Below are 16,920 nucleotides of genomic sequence, written 5' to 3'. Positions count from 1 at the left end.
TCTCTCTTTAAGCCTTTAGCTCACTTCTTTTATTTTATTTTATTTATTTATTTTTAAAATTTTTATTTATTTTTATTGTGAAAATACTGTACAGAGGGTTTACAATTAGATGGGCAAGATAATGAGTACATTTCTTATCAAGCATTGTAGCCTCCTCCTTTGTTTCCCCTTCTCATCCCTTAAGCAGGTGGTTGTTTCATTGAGGATTTTTTTAGGGAGTTAATTTTGGAGTTCTAAGTGTATTTTAGATATAAGGTCCTTGTCTGTTGTATGTTTAGTGAAGATCTTCTCCCAGTCCGTGGGCTTTCTCTTCATCTTAATAGCTATGTCCTTTGCCATGCAGAAGCTCTGCAGTTTCATTCAATCCCATTTTTCCAACCTTTTCCATGTCAACTTTCAAAAGAATGTATAGCTATTTTAGATATTTTCTTGCTGGTGTTGACAATCTTCTAATGATAGCTAGCCTGTGTCAGCCTAGGCAGGAAGGACAAGGTGCATATCATGGAATCGTACCATAGCAGCACAAACCAGTGCAGCCTACTGATTCAGAGAGGACAGAGTAGGATTTACCATGGGGATCAGGGAAGTGGTGAAGTATGGGGCTTCCATTTGTTATGGATCATAAAGGAGGAAGAGGAAAAATGGCTCAGACATTTAATCCTATTTACTCAAGAAGCAGAGATCTGATCTGAGGACTGTAGTTTTGAGCCAGACAAGGCAGACAAATCCAAGAGAATCTTATCTCAAATTAATCAGCAAAAATCCAAAAGTTGAGGCATGGTTCAAATGACAGAGGGCAAGCTGTGAGTGAAGTGAGGTCCTGAGTTCAAGCTCTAGTACTGGCACAGATACACCACACACTCACACACATATATACACACACACACATACACACACTCATACATCACAAATATACACAAAAAGGCTCAACTATCTTTAATTGGTTTTTCTTTTGATCACTTAGCATGCTTTTCCTTTCTGAAAGCCTACAAAATCTAAAATATTCTTACTTGCTAATGCAAATTATAATAGCAAATGCTAGTAGCAAATATTTTTTCACATACTGGATATCCATCTCTGCCCTAGAGTTGCATGCAATATTCAAGCATAGCAAATGGAAAATGAACTATGCAACCTGTGAGCAGGGAAGGGAGGAGGGGGGGTAACTGGGAGAAAGCAAAGGAAAGGGTGACATTGTCCATAAAGAATTGTACTCATTATCTGACTTATGAAATGGTAACACCTCTATACATCTTACTAATAACAATAAAATGCTGTAAAATGCAGCAAGTATACAAGTGTGGCTAAAGGGAAACGGAGAGAAAATAAGAAACTATGACATCCCAGAGTCAAATGCTCTGTAGAGACCATATTGTGAGAAGGGAGGACCACTCAAAGGGTGGAAATTACAGAAGATCCAGAGGCAGGTTTGGGTAGGAGGACACTAAATTTGGAATCAAGCATGGTAAGTCTTAAGGTCACTCAAAAGGAAAGAGTCATAAATGGAACATATGTATATACCATATTTTTGGATGAAGCCCAAATTTTCTTTCATGAAGCACTAAAACATACAGAGAGAAAGAAAAATTAAGCCTTGGGAATCTGCTGTGACTCTTCATATAAATTATACTCCAAAGAAGAGTGATGTAAAGAGACAAGCTAACTGATGAGTAGGTGGTTGACTTTATACTTACAAGGCTGCAAGACACCAGGATTTGGGGGAAGAACTTAGTGAGTGAAATAGAAAAGCGGTTGTGGATGCTAACATATTTCTTTTAGCAAATCCTATGATGTTTTGTGGTAAGTACAGAAGCAGGACCAGATGCACTGGGCAAAAGGCTGGTAATTAAGAGCAGGAGTTGGTAATTACCTTCCCCCCTTGTGAGAGGGAAAGAATAATTAAACATCCAAGTCAAAGCAGATGCTCACAAAAGGCTTTCTGTTGTGAAGGACAGTCCTGGGGTAATTTGTACTTTAACTCTTGACAGTATCAGGGAATTCATTCCCCCCCCCAAGTATTCAGTGTTGTATGAAATAATTATTCCCAGCCTGAAGTAGTTGTGTAGCAATTTTGTAGTTTGGCTTCAACACTGAATGGACGTTCATTAAGTAGCTACCCACTACAGTGGGTGTACTAAGTTCTGGTGTTAATATGATTTAATCCCTGTTCTCAAGTAGTACACAGTGTATTGTAGTAGAACTATTCTTGGAGCTAGTAAATAAACTATAGTTTTTGATGTTTCAATGATTGTTTTATTTTACTTTAGATACCTCTTTTCACTCTTGAGGATAAAGGAGTTTGCACCACAAGTTTTGCTGAACAGGAAAACCTAGTCAGATGAGTATTGAGGAATGGTGTCTTAACATCTAGGGAAATGAGTACTCCAATACTTTCTAGAAATGAGACAGACCTTTTGGAAGAATAGAAATAAGACAAATGTGGCCAGATGCACGTGTGTAGGATGTATCTGGCAGAAGATGAACTTGGCACACAAAGCAGATAAGAGATGAGGATAAGTCAGCAAATCACTTGCAAAAACAGACAAGATCATTTCTCTTTTTGTACCAAGGCTGCTTTATAACGTGGCTTTTTAATTCTTCATAAGGAAGTAAAGTCTATTGCTTATCTCCTGAATCTTGTATGGTTTTTGTAGTTACTTTGGGCTAAGAATACTGAGGAAATATGTTCGTAACCTTTCTAAAACAAGATTTTTATAATTCTGCTTTTTCCAGTTGGACACCAAGTGGGCATTCTGGTTGTCAATCTACCAGGTAAATCTATGTAGAAGAACACTGAGTGGTTCCATATTTCACCAATAGACTTTGGTGAAATTCAACATGTCAGTCTTGGCTCATTGGGTACACTGTGTCCACAAGTATTAGATATGTTTGATGGGGACAGCTGTACGTGCATGGGCAAAATGGACACAGGGAAGGATATGTAATTCTTAATACCTTTGTTGTGAATCTACAACAGGTCTCAAAAGTAAAAGTCTGTTTTTGTTAAGTTTCTATTCTAGTAAATAAATATGAACTTGAGCATTCATAATCTATTTTCTATTTATACTTTCATGTTATTAGAAAACTTGCACAAATAATTGGAATTATAATTCATATTTTAAAGAGAAAGTGTTAAATTCTTTTCTAATGAAAAGAGCCTGTGAAACCCCATTCTCATGTCATTCAATTTCACAAGAAGGAGAAACAAATTCCAAAGACTCCATTGATCTCGGCCTACCTAATCCAACTAATGTTTTAAAAATACACCAGTAAGCTAAATTTATTTTAGTTTTCAAATGATTGCTTGCCTGCCTTCCTTCCTTCCTTCCTTCCTTCCTTTGCTTTCTCTCTCTCCTTGATTGCTTGCTTTCATTTTCTTTCCTTATTTCTCTCTTTCTTTTGAATTATGGAGGTCAGTTCTTCCAGCACCATATTAAATGATAGAGTCTGGCATCTTGTCTTCATGCTGGGAGAAGGAGACACCCCTCTCCCCCGCAGGTGATGGGTGAGCCCAAATCCCCAGAGGCATGGACAGGCAATTGGCTGATGGGTTCTGGGAATTTCCTGTGATCTTGCTCCCTTTCCTGGCCCTATTTAGGTCTGGACAAATAAAGGAGCCATTATACTATATCCTTCCCTGTGTCCACTTTGCCCACATGTCTCTGTGTTCATGTCCTGTCTCCTATCTCCTGGCTTGTCTCTGATCACCATGGTGTACCAATTCAACTCTCCATTGGAGCTGAATTGATTTGTTGGCATTATTTTTGTTCTTTTTTTCTTCCCTGACCTGTTTCCTAACAGTGTTAAGTATATTTGTGGGCTTATAAGCCTTTGTAACAATTGGCTACCTGCAGACTGTTAGTGCTCTAATAAAGATTCCAAGGTTCAACCTCTCAAAATGTGGCTTCTCTCAATTCTCACCTTACAACAGATGGAGGCCCAATCCATTGGACAAATGTTGGGAGACACCACTTCTGTCCAGCCCATCCCTTCCAACCTGGTGATTCCCTTTGAAAAAAGTTCAAAGACAGCCTGACAGTCATCTGGAGGGGAATCTACATCATCATCTTGAGCACCTCCACCATGGTGATTGTGGACTGGACTCCTGCCTGACTATCTCACACAGCTGATTCCTGGTGAGATACTGCTTTGGATTTACTGGAACTAAGACTTTGGTTATGGAACATTCTTTCTGTGGGACATAGATTTGTAAATCATACCCAGGCTGGAAAAGAAACTTCAAAGAATCCTGACTATATGGGTACAAACCATATGGAGCCAACTTTAACTGCTGGAGACTCCTTAAATTACAGAAAGGAATAGGCAAAAAAGGGAAACTCCAGAAAGCCTTAGAAAAAAAACATGTTGTCTTACAGCAGACCATTTTTTGTAAACTTTGGTTAAAGTAACTTAGTTAGGCTCTTGGTTCTTAAGGACAAATCAGCTCTTACAGATAAATCAATGGTTTGATTTTATGTACACAGAGCAGTGGGGAATGAAGTGGGGAGGTCAGGTCTGGCCAACACCATACTGGCCACATGGTGGATGGTAGGGTCTGGCGTCTTGCCTTCATGCTGGGGGAAGGTGATGCCCCCACCTCCTAGGTGATTGGCTTGTCCAGATCCCTGGAGACAGGGGTGGGTACTTGGCTGATGGGTTACTGAACCTCTCAGTCCAGTGCCTGGGATTGGGAGTGTCCTGTGACCCTGCCCCCTGGCCTGACTCTATTTAGGCTGGGAACAGCACAGATGCCATTATGCCATGCCACGTGTCTCCATGTTTCTCTTCTGTCTCCTGTCTCCTGGCTCATCTTCAGTCACCATGGCATCCCTATTCACCTCTCCACTCGAACTGAATTGGTTTGTTGGTATTGTTTGTGTTCTGTCTTTCCTCTCTGGACTGTTACTATCAGTGTTAAATGTATCTGTGGGCTGCAGGCTTTTGTAACAATTGGCTGCTTGCAGATTGCTATGGCTCTAATAAAGACTCCAAGATTTGGATTTGATCCTTCAAATCGTGGCTTCTCTGAATTCTCAACTTACAGCATTTTCTCTCTTTTTTCCTTTCTCTTTTTCTCTTTCTCTCCATTTCTATGTCTCCAATTGAGCCACACCCCGGCCTCTTACTTTGTTCTTTGTGTTAATTATTAAATTAATACGTTGTGCTAATTGAATTTTTTGTATTTTTGTCTGTTTTCTTGTCTTTCCATTTTTTACTCCCAAGAGAACAAAATGTAGGTAAAATCCAAGATTATAATTATTTTGTTGAAGTAGTTTCTTTTGAAATTATTTTTTTCAAGATTAATTTGAAGGAAAATAACACTTAAACTATTGCATATTCACCTTAACATTAGAAGCTATGTCTCTGAAGCTCTTGGTCAATTTCATGCACATGTAAAGATATCATTTTATTATTTTTATTATAGTGTCACAATTAATTTTAAAATACCTTGAAACTTTATTATGTCTTATCTTACAACTGTATGTTGTTATTCTGATGAGAAACATGTGACTCTATCATTTTTCTTATGTTATAATATGAATTATTATAAATGTAAAAAATTAAAATACATAAATGGTAATTTTTATAAGTATTCATATTTTTCATAATTTTGTGATTTAATTGTGTATTATATTGGTTTGTTCCATTTATGTACTTACTTTTCAATTCTTTTCAAGGTTGAAAACAACCTACAGATGATCTGAGTTTTTCTAGTTAGAAAAGTTTAAGTATATGTCAAAAATAAGATTTTTCTTTCCTTCTTCACAGTGCTATACTTGGTAAAATCAAAGGAAAAAATGGCTGAAGAATGGCAGAGAAACAGAAAAACAAACAAATAAACAGTAAAAAAGAAACAAAGTAACATTAAGACAAGGAGAGCAGTCCCTTCCTGGGCTGTTTAACACTTACATACCTTGTTGGGAACTAAATCTGCCAAAAGAAAGTATTTTCCACAATCTATAAACAGTATCTTCCAATATTTGAGAAATACTGTCATAATCAGTGTTGTTTTTGGCCAGGACATTCCACTGGAATACTTCACAAGCACTCTTATTTGTAAGAGTTCTCCACAACTGTATCTGACTCAACTCCTATTAACTGCACATATTCCCTGCTTAGAGAAACACAAGTTCACTGTCCTTCTATAGAACAATAGTTCTAAGTGAAGTTGTGTTTTTTATTTTGTAGATACCTGAGTAAAAACTATTTGTCTATTTTTTAACTATGTTTTTGATTTCATGATTATACTCATGATTTTTTTTGGATTTCATGATTATACTCAACCCATTATTCTCCATCCTTGTACATTCATTATTTTGTACATTTTGGATGATACTGTGTCTGACTTGTGACAATTTAGCCTTTCCTGACTTTATAAAAGGTCTATTTGCAATCACTCTTTGTGATTGCATTTTGTCATTTGGTTAAAATCTATGGTTATTGAAAAAGGTTGAATTGAAAGTTTTGTCATGTAAATAAGCTAGCTCAGAGTTATCTCTAAGTAACGCATGTATTAGACAATTTCCAACAAAGAACTGTTGACTTCAGGTTTATTACCAGAAATGCTGGAATAGAATGTCTATGTAGCAATGACTTCACATTGAATAGTATGGAATGAATGATGAGCTCATATTCTGTGAAGATCCACTTGGAACTCCAGAGTTAATGTAGGGATTATGAAGAAGACATTGAGATTCATCTGATGTAGAAAGAAGCCTCCTGGAATTATTCTTTGAATAAAAGCAAAGACTTCCAAGAAATGAGAATTAACATAAATGTCATCTTTGGGTTAATATTTACTCTCAAGAGCAATCTACCACTCTCTGGAAAAGATTCCTCATCATGAAGTAAACAGAAGGTCCACACAATCATGCACAAACATTTTTACAGACACCTCTCAAGTATTCTTCTGAAACCCCTCTTCTTTCCTAAGGTCAAATATTTGCACTTCTTTTAGACAGTTTCCTCCAATGCTCTGTGCCGAAGGTAGGTTTTGAACCTCACATTCTCACCACATATTTGTCACAGGGTACTCCTATATAGGCACCTTACATGTACAAATAAACTCATTTCTCTTTCTAGCCTGGTTTTGATAATTGAATTCACAGGTCTTAAAGAACTGAGTCTATGAATTTTTAGGAAAAAATTGTCCTCCCTAAACATTTTACAGTAGTGCCAATATTTTCTTAACTTCTTTAGTAGATTACACAACAAATTATAAATGTATAGATCATAGAAATAAGTACAAATTAAAGAATTAATTCTATCAATTTTTAGTGTTAGAAATTAGAACCTGTACATTGTTGCACTAAAATTACTAATATTACCAAAGATCAAGATTGCTCCCCACTATCTGGAAAACCTCACACAGAAGTTACTAGAAGAAGATAGAGTATTCAAAATTGGATGCAAGGAAAATAGACACAATTTTTGTCTCAATTTTCCATCTTCAGAGGTCTTAGGGCTTGTGAAGGATTTATGAGATACAAACAGATACAGTGAAACAATAGGCAGGAATTTTTAGTATATATTTTTATTGTAAAGATACTGTACAGAGGAATTACAGTTACATGAGTAAGGTAGTAAGTACATTTCCTATCCAACATTGTTACCTCCTCCTTTGTTTTTCCACTATTGTCCCTTCCCTCCCCACCTTCTCAACTCCTCCTTTCCCCCTCCCTGAAGTGGTAAAGTTCATTTTCAACATTAGTGTCTTGTACATCTCATTGTTACAATGGGTCAACCTGCATCCAGTTTTCAGCATTTTGTTATTTCCTTTTCCCTCCCCAAATTAGAAAAATCTATAAACAAGATGCAGGGCACCAGAATCAAAATACAGTTAAAACAGGTGTTATACCATAGGAGAAGAACATACAATAGAAACAAAAAAATAAAATAATCACATAGTACATTAATAAATATATTAAAAACAAGAGCAAGAAAGATATAACCTCTTGTGGGATCTTGGGGCTCATTTCACTTAGCATCATCTTATATGGTCATATGTACATTACCTTTGACTTTTTTTGCTTGTCTTAGACATATGTCATTCTTTCTTGATCCATTCATCTACTGAGAGGCATCTGGATTGGTTCCATATCTTAACTATGGTGAATAATACTGCAATAAACACAGTTGTGCTGGTATCTTTAGTATGGCTTTGTTTGTGATCATTTGGTTAAATGCCCAAAAGTGGGGTTGCTGGGTCATAGAGGAGCTCTATGTGGAGTCTTAACAATAGGCAGGAAATTTTTATACTGTGTGGGTCAGTCCAAAACATAGGCTCCTCTTCTAAAATAAAAGACCTTGGCCCTCAACCTTCTTGGGCCAGCGTCTGCATTTTCTTTCCAGATAACCACATGAGAGTTCTGTAATACAATTCATATGAACTGAAGAGAGATGGAGAATTTCCATTTCAGCCAAAATGGACTCTTTTTTTTTTAAACCATCATCAGTTGAAGTATGACACATGAACTCTAGGAGCTTTGAATTGTGACCTCTGTAAGTTTTTCCTGATCAATATACCTTAGACCTTCTCCTTCCATGTCTTTGTTTTTTGAGTCTTCTAAGCCATTTGGAGGGGCACTTTGCTAAACTAATATGAGCTTATGCCATTTTTCTGGCAGGGAATATTTGAATTCCTTATGTTCTGGAAGCTCTCCAGAACTCTCATTAGTTCAATTGAACTATATGAGCTTTTACCATTTGTCTGACAAGGAAATTTGGATCACTTATTTGGAAGCTTTTCTGAGTATTTAAATTCATTCAAAAACGTTGTGCTAGCAATTATCAAGGAAGGGATATAAAATACTCAGAGAAACACCATAGTGATTGGGCTGGAGAGCACTATTTCAAATTGCTTAAGAATAAAAAGGGTTAAGCTTGTTTTCTTCCATGCTGAGAATTCTATCTGATAAATATACTAAAGAGAGAAAGAAAGAAAAAAGGTAACATAATGGTTTGTTTAAAAGCTGAATTTGAATTAATGTAATTTTTTTCTGTCAGTCATTGGGCTTGAAATCTGGGCCTGGGTACTGTCCCTCAGCAATTCAGCTCAAGGCAAGCACTCTACCACTTGAGCCACAGTGCCACTTCTGGTTTCTGGTGTTTAATTGGAGATAAGAATCTCAAGGACTTCCTTGGCCTGGCCAAGCTTTGAACCATGATCTTCAGATGTCAACTTCTTGATTATTTAAGATTACAGGCATGAGCTAATGGCACCCAGCCAATGTAATTAATTTTGTATATCACTATGTTATCATTGTTTATCAATCATTGGCTTGGTAAAAACTAAAAATCTGATAGCTGAGGTAGCAGTTCTATTGGTGACTGACTCAGGATACTTCACAAGCATCAACTCTTGTTCCACCCACAAAACTGAGGCTCTAACAAGGTGAGTTCTAAAAGAATAGTAATGATACAACTCAATCGGCTCCTGGAATTTTTAGAAATAACTTACCAATGTACTTGCAGCTGCTAAATTAATTTTTGCACCTTCTTCAGCTCATATCCATTTAAGTTTAGGCTGACCTAATATAAAACAATTTTTGCATATGTATTCAGAAAGATACAGAGTTCAAAGTTCAGTACAACAAAAATATACACAGTTATTAAGAATATTTTATTTTAAAAAGAAACAATATTACTTAAAACCAAGACTTGAAAGTTATTTTAAATTGTAAATTAGAATGGAGGAACAGAAAATAATCAGCAAGGAGGAAACTTGAGGAACAGAAAATAATCAGCAAAGAGGAAACTTGAAGTTATTGAAAACATAAATGTGTGAGTATTTCTACATCAATTCTTATGTGCTCTTATTGCATCTTTACTTTCCTGCTGCCATTTCTAAAGAAACTGGTTTTACCAGCTTCTTATCTCAATCATGCTGAACTAAAATGTAGACATTCATGAATTAACTCCCAACCTTAGAATTGAAGGGCAAAGAATTTTACAAACTAGAACCTTAACCTATTTCAGTGTATCATAAATGTAAATTGGATTCAACTCTCTTTTATAATTAGGTGATATGTATTTCAGCTCATAGATTTTGTACTAAAAACAGTTTAATGTTTTATTCCAGGATAGTCATTGAAATTTAAGGATATATCTAAACAGTAAGCTTCAATAAGAAGAAAATTATTCAGACCATCCAGGGCAAAATGTGAGACCTCATTCCAGAAAATAATAAGCAGGTTAGTGCAAGTAATAGAATGCCTGTCAATAGAACAGTAACTGAGTTCAAATCTCTGCACTAACAAAATATATGAAGACCACTAAAAGTATTTTAATGGAAGAAGAAACAATTGTCTAAACTCAAAAAATTTGGACAATTATTTTAAATACAAATTAGAAAACAGAAAAAAAAGAATCAACAATTGGGAATGATACCACAATGTAAGGAAGACCCGTTTTTTAATAAGAAAGTTAAATGGATTTTGAAAGGAGGAAGACCTTTGTAAAATAATGTTTGTCCTAAAGGACTGTTCCAAAATGGAATAAAAAATGGACAAGATCAAGAAAGCTCAAAATTAGAAAAAATATGGAGCTGAAAAAAGCTTATGTGTGTCATTAAATAATAAATTATTATTTAGGGAACTTTTCCTGCTAATTTATTTAGGCATTTTTATTGTTACTATAAAGGTAATGTACAGAGTGATTATAGTTACATAAGTCAGACACACACATCTCTTTTTTAACAGTATCATCCTTACCCTCTTTCACTCTCAGTATTTCCCTCCTGTGTCCACCTGTAAGTTGTATAGTTCATTTTCAACTTAGTGTTTAGCAAATACCACTGCTGCATCTATTCACCCTTTGTCCCATCATTTCTTTGCCCACACTTACCCTCCCAAAGACAGATAAACAAACAAGGCAATTAAAAAAACAGAAACAAAGAAAAATAATCTCATATCCATTTCCTTGTGTTAGTTTATCTATATACTCATATATATAATTTTATATGATCAGATACACATACATATTGCTCCTTTGATTCATCTCTGAAGAATATCCTCTTTTGGTCTCACTGTGTGAATGTTTAGAGTCCTGTTTAAATTATCATGTCCAAGTGTATCTTTGTATTTTACTAGCCATTGGGTTTACTTGTAGATTTATAGGCACATTCTAATTATTTCAAATAAGGGAAACCATGCAACCTGTTTCTTTGGGTTTGGCTTACTTCAATTACAATGATTATTTTCAAGTCTTTCCATTTCTTTACGAATGGGAGAATAACATTGTTTCTAATGGAATCCAATTGTGTATATATTCCACATTGAGGGGCATCTGATCTGATTCCATATCTTGGCTATAGTAAATGAAGATGCAATGAACATGGTTGTGCTGGTGGCTATATTGTGGCCTTGTTAGTATTCTATTGGATAAATGCACAGGAATGGAACTGCTAGGTCATAGGGGAACAGTATGTTTAATTTTTTGAGGAACTCCTATGCTGCTTTCCAGAGTGGTAACAAGTTTGCATTCCTACAAACAGTATAATAGAGTTCCTTTTAGCCACATCCATGCAAGCATTTATTATTGTTATTTTTCTTGATAAAGGCCATTCACATTGAAGTGTTGTAGAATCTCAATGTTGTTTCCTTTATCCCCAGAAATGTTGAACACTTCTTCATGTGTCTATTGGCCATTCTTCTGAGAAGTCTCTCTTTAAGTCCTTAGCTCATTTATTAATCGGTTTGTTGTTTCTTTGAGAGTTCATTCAGGGTGGTTAATTTTTGAGGTCTAATTATATTTTAGATATGAGACCCTTGTCTGATGAATAACTAGTAAAAAAAAAAATCTCCCATCACATGGGTTGTCTATTTATCTTGCTAGCTATGCCTTTTGTCATGCAGAACTCCTTCAGTCTGATGCAATCTCATTTATCAGTCTTTCTTTGATTTGTTGTCATTCTAGATCTTAGGAAGTTTTGACCCATGCCTAAGAGACCTGTTATTTTTCATTTGCCTTTCTATAATATTTTCATGGTTTCTATATCACCCTACACCAGAATCAATTCAAAATGGATCAAAAACATTTATGTTAAGTCCAGAAATCATGAAAATATTACTTAAGGAATTTTCTAAGATAAAAATCTAATTCACTAATGTAGTTATCACTTAACTTGCTATGTCTATTTAAAATATGGAAATAGTCCAGATAACCCAAAATAGATGAGTGGATCCAGAAAATGTGGTACCTATATAAAATGTAATTTAACAAAGCCATTAGAAATAATAAAAATAATGTTATTTGCAAGGAAATGGATAGAACTAGAATAAATCATATTAAGTGAGGTAAGCCAAGCTCAGAGAGACAACAACACATGTTCTCTCTGATATGTTGAAATTAGATCTAAAATACACTGGGATATGAAAAATTATACAGGATCCTAGAAACTCACATACAATGAGACCAAAAGAGGATATCCTTAGGAGATAGACACAAAGGCACAATTCCTAAATGCCTCTTCATATTTATTAAAATAATATGCATACTGAAACAAACTTCAAGATATGGAAACCTTTGTTTTTGTTTCTTTCATCTTTTTCACTTAGTTTTTAATTTTGATGATTCTGTCCTTTCTATTTAAGTATGTATATTCAAGTGTACATCTTAAGAAGGGAAATAGGGTAAACAGTGCAGCAGTAGAGCACACTGGTCACTGATGAAAGTAAACTATAAAACTCTGGGTGGAGATGGGAGGGAAGGACTGAGAGATATTGAGGGAACACAAGCCACTGTACAAAAGGAAACATACTCATTACCTGACTCTTGTAATTTTAATCTCTCTATGCATCACTTCTATAATAACAATAAAGCAAATTAATGATAAAAAATATATATTGTTCTGATCTGGGTTCTGGTGGCACATGTCTATAATCCTACTTACTCAGAAGGCTTGAACATGTAGGATCACAGTTCAAAGACAACCTCAGCATGAAAATAAACAATTGTTCTGCATTAATGATAGCATTTGCAATAAAATTGGCTTAAAGAAAATATTTTCTTTCTACAGATTTTATCAGGCATTTAACTACTTAGGAAAATAAACCCCAACTAATTTAAGTATCCTCTTCTATGTATGACCCTGAAATGACAACCTTATAACTGAAATAAACTTTGTTTTAAGAAATACATATTTAGCCCTATATAGCTGTGAGCAAAAATATGTAAAGCTATCTGTTCAAACTTTATCTGTCTATTGTGAAGACATTTACAGAGTAAAAAGTGTATAAGCTCAATACAACTGAAATGATTAAAAATATGCTCTATCCAAAATGCAATATACCTGAAGATGGCAGAGTAGCACCGCGAGGCTGTTAGTATTAAGTGTCTGTGCAGACCTCACTTCTGGTCTCAGCAGCACCCGTGGCCTCTGAGGGAAGAACGCCTAGGATACCTGTCCAAGATGCTGAATATAAAAATCTTCAGCGGTAGCTCCCACCAAGACTTATCTCAGAAAATTGCTGACCGCTTGGGCCTGGAGCTAGGCAAGGTGGTGACTAAGAAATTCAGCAATCAGGAGACATGTGTGGAAATTGGTGAAACTGTACGTGAAGAAGATGTCTACATTGTTCAGAGTGGTTGTGGTGAAATTAATGACAATCTAATGGGGCTTTTGATCATGGTTAATGCCTGTAAGATTGCTTCAGCCAGCCGAGTTACTGCAGTCATCCCATGCTTTCCATATGCTCAGCGGATAAGAAGGATAAGTGCCGGGCTCCAATCTCAGCCAAGCTGGTTGCAAATACGCTGTCTGTCTCTGGTGCAGATCACATCATCACCATGGATCTACATGCTTCTCAGATTCAGGGCTTTTTTGATATCCCAGTGGACAATTTGTATGCAGAGCCTGCTGTCCTGAAGTGGATTAGGGAGAATATCTCTGAATGGAGGAACTGCACTATTGTTTCACCGGATGCAGGTAGAGCCAAGAGAGTGACCTCCATTGCAGACCGGTTGGACCTTGCCTTGATTCACAAAGAGCGGAAGAAGGCCAATGAAGTAGACCACATAGTACTAGTAGGAGATGTGAAGGATCCAGTGGCTATCCTTGTTGATGACATGGCTGACCCTTGTGGCACAATCTGCCATGCAGCTGACAAACTTCTCTCAGCTGGAGCCACCAGAGTTTATGCAATCTTGACTCATGGAATCTTTTCTGGCTCAGCCATTTCTCACATCAACAACGCCTGCTTTGAAGCAGTTGTAGTCACCAACACTATACCTCAGGAGGACAAGATGAAGCATTGCTCCAAAATACAGGTGATCGACATCTCCATGATCCTTGCAGAAGCCATCAGGAGAACTCACAATGGAGTTTCCTACCTGTTCAGCCATGTCCTTTTATCATACAATAACTTCTGAGGCTCTTAAAAACTGAAGTTAACCCCACCCCTTGTTCTCCCTTGGTTTCTCTTAGTATTTGAAAAATTTAGCAGAAGACCTAGCTTGCTCCAGTGTAGCTTTCTACATCCCACATGGTATATTAGAGTTAGCGGATTCTAATTTGGGGAAAGGCAAATTGAGATGAACTGCTGAGATTTTCTACCTGAATTATCTTATCCTGGCTTCCTTGGTCATAATTTATGACCCCTGCAACATTACTTAGCTGCTGTAACATTTGCAGACTTTTGACCTTGTTCTGCAAAGTGGTTTAAATTTGATTGACAAAGTTTGGACCCCTTTTCATCTGAATACTATAGGTTTTTTTTTTTCTTTGTTCCAAGTAACTAGCAACAAAGCCAGCCTATGTGAGATAGATTCTCCAAGGCCTAATACCTTAAAGCAGGTCTGAGCAACCTCAAACCTAGTCTTGGTAGCTGAGTCCCCTGTAAGGCAGAAGCAAGCAGTTCAGCTTAAGCATTTGTTAGGCAAGATCTTGAAGTGGGGATGGAGGGTAGCTCAGTGTAGCAAATATGTCTTTGGAGGAAGAAGCCTGATCCATCATCATCATCTGCTTGACTGTGTATAACTTGGATACTCCTTTGTACCATTCCTTTCTATTTGGCTTTACATTCAACTATCTTGACCTTTCCTGGCCAAATATCATCTTGGGCCCAACATTGTACTGTAGTCTTTTGCAATACAATCTTGCTTCCTGCTGTGTAATTGTTAATGTTCACACTAGATAATTTGCTGTAGCTTAATCTTTCAGCCTGCTACCACTGTGGTTGTAGGTTTTAGTTGATATCTTATATAGTGCCTTTTAACTAATTTAAATATTTAGTTTTCATCTGTTTTCCTTAGATCCATTTGGCCTCAAGTGAACTGAGAATCTGTTTTTAAAAGACTGATGTTATTGTCTGTTGTAGAGAAAACTAATAAAAGTGTTTGTGTGTGGCAAAAAAAACAAAATGCAATATACCTAAAATCATCTACACAAACAAAATGGTCAATAAAACAAAAAATGGTTCTACTATTTGTAATCTGTAACATACAGACTGAAAAAAAGCTTGCTATGTGGGCATATGGGCTACTTAAAATGTATTCTACAACCAGATGCTTGTGGGCCACTTCTGTAATCCTAGCTACTCATGAGGCTAAGATCTGAGGATCAACATTCAAAGCCACCCAGTCAGAAAAGTCTATAAGACTTTTATCTTCAATTATACCCATGCAAAATCCCAAGGTGGAATTGTGACTCAAGTGGTAGAGCACCTGCCTTGGCCAAAAAAGCTCAAGTACAGTGCCCAGGCCCTGAATTCATGTCCTAGGACCAGCAAATTTGAAAAAAAAAGCTGATCTACAGATATTTGTCTTATATAGGTATCATCATCCACAAGAGATGTACCACGCTCCTGAAGATATGTAAGTACTCTATGTCTACCTATTATCATACTGTAACCTTTGGAGAAAGGAGACCTCCACATGGTTCTTCAGTCAAAGGTGAGTTTACTGTAAAAACTGAACCTGCTGGCCTTACACGAGATGTAGTATGCAGAGGGGCTGCCTGAGATGGATCTATGCAGAGAGAAGGAAGAGGGACGGGAAAGAGAAAGAGAAAAGGGAGAGGAGAAAGAGAAAGATTGAACTATGTAGAAAAGGGAAGAGAGGAAGGGGTAACTAATGATGGATATTGATTATATAGGGAGAATGTGGAGAGGATATGTGGCCAAAACAATTGTGGAAGTGACCTCAGATCCTGGGAACCTCCACTGCCCCTGGGTGGGCCAGTTACCTGTGCTACAGATGTTGAGTGGGAACTTCTAGGAAAGGGGCTATGTGTACACAGAGGAAAGCAGAGGGAAAGGGTCATTTTTCCTAGGCAGACCTAACATCCCAGCCTTTTGAAGTTATAAAGGGGCATTGCTTCTCTGGCAACTTCCTGATGGCAAGGAGCCATCAACAGTAAGGGTAGAGTACAGAAATGTTGTCAAGTCCAAGAGACAGCAGCAGAACAAGATCCTTAGTGGTGAACGTGCTTGCTTATGTGTCTTTGGATAAAATCTGAAAAAAAAAGTCTTATGAGGCAGGGGCTAAGCAATTAGAAAGAAAAAATATGATTAGAGAATACACAAACGGCAGAAGGAAGGGAAGCCAACCATTTAGGGTAGAAAAGAAAAAAACATTGGATGACTGGGTTAATTCCCATCTCCTGAATTCCAATCCAGGAGTTGGTGGATCATGTTGCTTACTACTTCTAACATCTGGCAACTGGACAGGGGACAGCATGGTGGACTGGTTAAGAATGGGAAGGGGAAACAAAGGAGGAGGCTACAATACTTGATAAGAAATGTACTCATTATCTTGCCCATGTAATTTTAACCCCTCTGTACAGTATTTTCACAATAAAAAATAAATGAAAATTAAAAAAAAGAATAATCAACCAGATGTTGGGGCTGGACTGAAGTCATTAAAGGAACTATTTTCTTTTAATCTCTAGGCTCTGGTTCTTTTTGAAAGGGCAGGAACAGA

At 36.7% G+C, this 16,920-nt stretch overlaps 1 pseudogene; it reads left to right on the top strand.

Annotated features, from left to right (window-relative positions):
- The first annotated feature begins 13,316 nt into the window (after positions 1 to 13,316).
- LOC105980396 lies at positions 13,317 to 14,370 on the top strand (annotated as a pseudogene).
- The last annotated feature ends 2,550 nt before the right edge of the window (positions 14,371 to 16,920 follow it).

The sequence above is a fragment of the Dipodomys ordii genome, unplaced genomic scaffold, assembly GCF_000151885.1.
Source record: "Dipodomys ordii isolate 6190 unplaced genomic scaffold, Dord_2.0 Scaffold9, whole genome shotgun sequence".
Taxonomy (NCBI): domain Eukaryota; kingdom Metazoa; phylum Chordata; class Mammalia; order Rodentia; family Heteromyidae; genus Dipodomys; species Dipodomys ordii.
The sequence above is the reverse complement of the archived record's forward strand: the minus strand, read 5'-3'. Positions and strand labels throughout refer to the sequence as shown.